Genomic DNA, 6,030 nt, shown 5'->3' on the forward strand with positions numbered 1-6,030 from the left:
CTCTAGATGTACAAATAAGAATGGGGGAACCTCCAGCCTCTAGATGTACAAAGAAGAATGGGGGAACCTCCAGCCTCTAGATGTACAGAGAAGAATGGGGAACCTCCAGCCTCTAGATGTACAAAGAAGAATGGGGGGAACCTCCAGCCCCTAGATGTACAAAGAAGAGTGGGGAACCTCCAGCCACTAGATGTACAGAGAAGAATGGGGGAACCTCCAGACTCTAGATGTACAAAGAAGAATGGGGGAACCTCTAGCTGTACAAAGAAGAATGGGGGGAACCTCCAGCCTCTAGATGTACAAAGAAGAATGGGGGGAACCTCCAGCCTCTAGATGTACAAAGAAGAGTGGGGAACCTCCAGCCACTAGATGTACAGAGAAGAATGGGGGAACCTCCAGTCTCTAGATGTACAGAGAAGAATGGGGGAACCTCCAGCCTCTAGATGTACAGAGAAGAATGGGGGAACCTCCAGCCTCTAGATGTACAAAGAAGAATGGGGGGACCTCCAGCCTCTAGATGTACAGAGAAGAATGGGGGAACCTCCAGACTCTAGATATACAAAGAAGAATGGGGGAACCTCCAGCCTCTAGATGTACAAAGAAGAATGGAGGAACCTCCAGCCTCTAGATGTACAGAGAAGAGTGGGGAACCTCCAGCCTCTAGATGTACAAAGAAGAATGGGGGAACCTCTAGCTGTACAAAGAAGAATGGGGGGAACCTCCAGCCTCTAGATGTACAGAGAAGAATGGGGGACCTCCAGCCTCTAGATGTACAAAGAAGAATGGAGGGAACCTCCAGCCTCTAGATGTACAAAGAAGAATGGGGGAACCTCCAGCCTCTGGATGTACAAAGAAGAATGGGGGAACCTCCAGCCTCTAGATGTACAAAGAAGAATGGAGGAACCTCCAGCCTCTAGATGTACAAAGAAGAATGGGAGGATCCTCCAGCCTCTAGATGTACAAAGAAGAATGGGGGAACCTCCAGCCACTAGATGTACAAAGAAGAATGGGGGAACCTCCAGCCTCTAGATGGACAAAGAAGAATGGGGGGAACCTCCAGCCTCTAGATGGACAAAGAAGAATGGAGGAACCTCCAGCCTCTAGATGGACAAAGAAGAATGGGGGGGACCTCCAATCTCTCCGATGATGATTCTGGTCTTCCAGCGATTCACTAAGGTTGTGCGTCCCACGTCCACCAGGTGTCGCTGCTGTCGCTTTGCCGAATTTGCCGCAAAACGGAAAAAGTCAGGAAACCTGACGAAAGTGCGGTTGTGGAGCCCTTAGTAAATGTGCCCCAATATGTAATTGTTCACTTTTTGGATATTGCATTTAGGTACCATCACATTATGTTATTTAACAGAAAAACTAAGAAAAATTACTTAAATTAGCCTTGTCCAAATCGTTAACATAATGATATAACTTTTTCATTTATATTAGATCAGAGCAGAGGCTTGCATGATATGTTCATTATAACCACTTGTATTTTATTCGGTCCCTTTCTATAACACTACTAATATGTGTAGTTACATGTATTCGTGCTTATACAGGTTTTTAAATTTGTACCATTTTCCATGACAGTGCAATGGGCAGACATGGAGTAGTTCCGTGTATTAGGAGTTAACACTCTGTAGGTGTGATCTCCTGGGGTACCGCCTACGTTGTGGTGTCATGGGCGGGTATTTTAAATTGTTACGTCAGACGATAAATGAGAGATCATGAGGAAGACGGAAAACATTAAAATTCATTGATCTTATGGCATCTGGCTGTTGTGTCGTGTGCTGGATGCCTGCATCTTTTCTACTATAATACTGCCCCCTATGTACAAGAATACAACTGCTATAATACTGCCCCCTATGTACAAGAATACAACTGCTATAATACTGCCCCCTATGTACAAGAATACAACTGCCATAATACTGCCCCCTATGTACAAGAATACAACTGCAATAATACTGCCCCCTATGTACAAGAATACAACTGCTATAATACTGCCCCCTGTGTACAAGAATACAACTGCTATAATACTGCCCCCTATGTACAAGAATACAACTGCTATAATACTGCCCCCTATGTACAAGAATACAACTGCTATAATACTGCCCCCTATGTACAAGTATACAACTGCTATAATACTGCCCCCATGTACAAGAATACAACTGCTATAATACTGCCCCCTATGTACAAGAATACCACTGCTATAATACTGCCCCCTATGTACAAGAATACAACTGCTATAATACTGCCCCCTATGTACAGGAATACAACTGCTATAATACTGCCCCCTATGTACAGGAATACAACTGCAATAATACTGCCCCCTATGTACAGGAATACAACTGCAATAATACTGCCCCCTATGTACAGGAATACAACTGCTATAATACTGCCCCCTATGTACAGGAATACAACTGCTATAATACTGCCCCCTATGTACAGGAATACAACTGCTATAATACTGCCCCCTATGTACAGGAATACAACTGCTATAATACTGCCCCCTATGTACAGGAATACAACTGCAATAATACTGCCCCCTATGTACAGGAATACAACTGCAATAATACTGCCCCCTATGTACAGGAATACAACTGCTATAATACCGCCCCCTATGCACAGGAATACAACTGCTATAATACCGCCCCCTATGCACAGGAATACAACTGCTATAATACCGCCCCCTATGCACAGGAATACAACTGCTATAATACCGCCCCCTATGCACAGGAATACAACTGCTATAATACCGCCCCCTATGCACAGGAATACAACTGCTATAATACCGCCCCCTATGCACAGGAATACAACTGCTATAATACCGCCCCCTATGCACAAGAATAGAACTATAATACCGCTCCCTATGTACAAGAATATAACTACTATAATATAATACTACCTTGTTGACATCACTCTGCCCCATGTACATCCTCTTTAGAGTGGTGGTGCAGTGCTATAACCTATATACGGTATATACAGCAGGGAGGTTGGTGTGGATGTATGTCATGTATTTCACTTGTTCTCCCGGTTTATAATTTCAATCCAGATGGCGGTAGAATAACACTGTGCAGTATAATGGTATTTCCAGGGTCTCACCTTTTCACCGCACTGATCCCACTTTTCCTCAATCTGCAGAATCGTAAATCACATGTTGTGTAGAGCGGCGTTACAATGTGTCAGTGGCTTAGGTCTCCAGCCCATGAGAGCTGTGCTATAATAAACACTCATTCAGACGCTCCAGGTCTGGGTCAGATACTGAGGTGAATAATATAGTGTGTAGGGAGCTCAGTATGGAGTCACCCAGCTTTCCTAGACTTCTGAACGACAATTTTTTCTATATAAGGTATATCAGTTCATTATACATATTTTAGATAGACTGCTAAAGGGACGGTGTTACCATGAAAGCCATTATTGGTCTGTCCTGAGAGAGATGTGGGCAGAAGGCTACCATCTCTAAAACCTAGGCCCATGTACATACTGTTAAGTCCACAATATTTGGGTGGGAGTTTACCTGTCAGCAGAACCACTACCACTATGTTGTCAAGCTGCTGAACACCTTGTAGATTATGTTTCTTTCATGAACCACTGTGGTGGCATCCTCCAGAAAATCTCCTTTGAAGTGAGACGTTGGTTGTATAAAGTCAAGGAGGTGGGGATTTTAACACTGAAGTCAAGCTCTCTTTTCCTGAGAAAGCCTCATTCACTGTAATTGATGGTTCTGAATCCAGAGAGCTCACCAACCAGATCTCCTGATGTCCGATTCACAATGTCAATCACATAGGAGGAGGTGTTCAGAGTTCCCCACCCTGACTTCAGTGTTAAATTCTCCGCCTCCATGACTTTATACAACCAATTTATTTCTCACTTCAAATTTGATTTTCTGGATCATGCCACCAAACTGGGCCATGAAAGAAACAAAAATTAGAAGGTGTTACATTGCTTGACTGGTAGGGGTTTATTAGGGTAATTGGTGATGACAGGTTTATGGATGGATGGAGGTGGTGACAGTTACTCTTTAATATACATTACTCTACTGAATTGAGTTGGAATTATGTCTGTTACTGAGCAATGTCATTATTTTTGCATCACTAATGTCAGATGGGCGGAGCCAAGCTGTCTACTTCAAAATGGGACCACCCATCTGACAGTAGATGGGATAGTAATTGGTAATGAAACTACTCATAAACTGTGTTAATTAGTCACTCTACTGTCAGGTGGGTGGTCGTAGGCTGGAGCAGGCAGTAACAGTATGGGGGGGTGGGGGCTAGGAAAAGAATTCCAAATACTTTAAAATCTGGAAGCAAAAAAGTTGGGATTGGTGGAAGTGGTGAAGATCTACTACAACTTTTCCGTTGGATTTGGTTCTCATGGATGCCCTCTTCCCCCTGCACCCTTCTCACTAATGCCACATTCCGTGACCGCTCCGTTACCATCTTCTATCATCCGTCTCAGTTCGTCTCCAACCCCCCAGGCCCCTTAAACCAGATGGAAAGCCGCGCTCGGCCGCTTTCTTGGCTGAACCCCTGCGAATGTCAGAAACAGCTGGACGTCTCGGTACCTGCAGACAAGCGGAAAAGTGTTGCTCGGGATTTACGACATTCCATTTTGGTGACATTCCCCCAAATGTTACAATTTTTATTGCCCAGGAAGCAGATTCTTATTGGATCTCACCTTGAGAGATGGTAAATGATTAGCAGACAGATTTCCGTCTGGGAGATCCAGAATTTTTTTTTTATTGAGGGTTTATTGAGAAAACACAATATGGGAGGAAAAAGATTGAGAATGTCGTATCCTGACAGCGAATGCCAAATGTTCCAGGCACTTCTTTATGGTTTACGAAGAGTCTGCAGATGATCGCTGCCCCAAGGACTAAGGGGAATTCTGGGTAATATCATGACTTGTCCATCATAGGTTCAAGATCTGCAACATCTGACCATGGATCATAGAACTGTCCAAAGTGTAAATGCCTCCGGCTACGATCATCATGAAGTGTTGTAGTCCCAGCAGGTGATTTGTCCGGGTGCAGGGAATCACATGCCAAATAATCAGATATTTTTTGACCTATGAATATCTAGTGATGGAAAACCGCTTTAAATGTAAGTTGATGCACAAGGGGCTAATAATCCACAGGCAACATATGTCCTTGTGGGAGTAAATCTGGGAGAGTCCCGTGTTGAGAGGGACCTAGGTGACTAGAAGTTCATAAATAACAGCACAATGGGGAACATTTATTTACCCGGAGGAGTTCCCCGAAAGTGCATTGTCCGACAACAATGCACTGTGCCGCGATTCACTATGATCGTGCTCCTGATCCTGCATGTGTCGCTTCGCCGCTCAGGTCCGCCCGAGTTCACCTTCTTCTTCCTGCAGTAAGTGCATTGTCTTGCTACACAATTTGAAAGTTAAATTCCACGGTTCGTCCGAATCCGTCAGATCGTCCGACGGCCCGCCCCCCCGATTTGTGTTGCATGAAAGCTGGCACGATTGCGCCAAAATCCGATGGCGTGCGACACAATCTCCTGCTAAATACCTGTCCCAGCGGTGCACTCCCCAAAAACGTCGGAAAACCTGACGGAAATGTGGCCGCCGGTCCCTCAGCTGCCTCTAAAGCGAGCAAGATCATGTCATGTATCAGAAGAGGTCTGGATTCTCAGGACAGGGATGTAATATTACCACTGTACAAGGCATTGGTTCGGCCTCACCTGGAATATGCTGTCCAGTTCTGGGCTCCGGTCCATAAAAAGGAGGCCCTGGAGCTGGAGAGGGTTCAACTTAGAGCCACAAAAATGATAAGGGGAATGTAGGGTCTCAGTGAGAATAAATTAAAACAACTAGATTTATTTAGTCTGAAAAAGAGACGCCTACGAGGGGACATGATTCATTTATATAAATATATGAATGGACCATACAAAAAATATGGTGGTCAGTTGTTACTGGTTAAATCAAATCTAAAAACAAGGGGGCGCTTTCTGCATCTGAAGAAAACAAGGTTTAATCATCAGAGACGACAAGGCTTCTTTTTAATGTAAGAACTGT

The sequence above is a fragment of the Engystomops pustulosus genome, chromosome 2 (assembly GCF_040894005.1).
Source record: "Engystomops pustulosus chromosome 2, aEngPut4.maternal, whole genome shotgun sequence".
In the NCBI taxonomy this organism is placed as follows: Eukaryota; Metazoa; Chordata; class Amphibia; order Anura; family Leptodactylidae; genus Engystomops; species Engystomops pustulosus.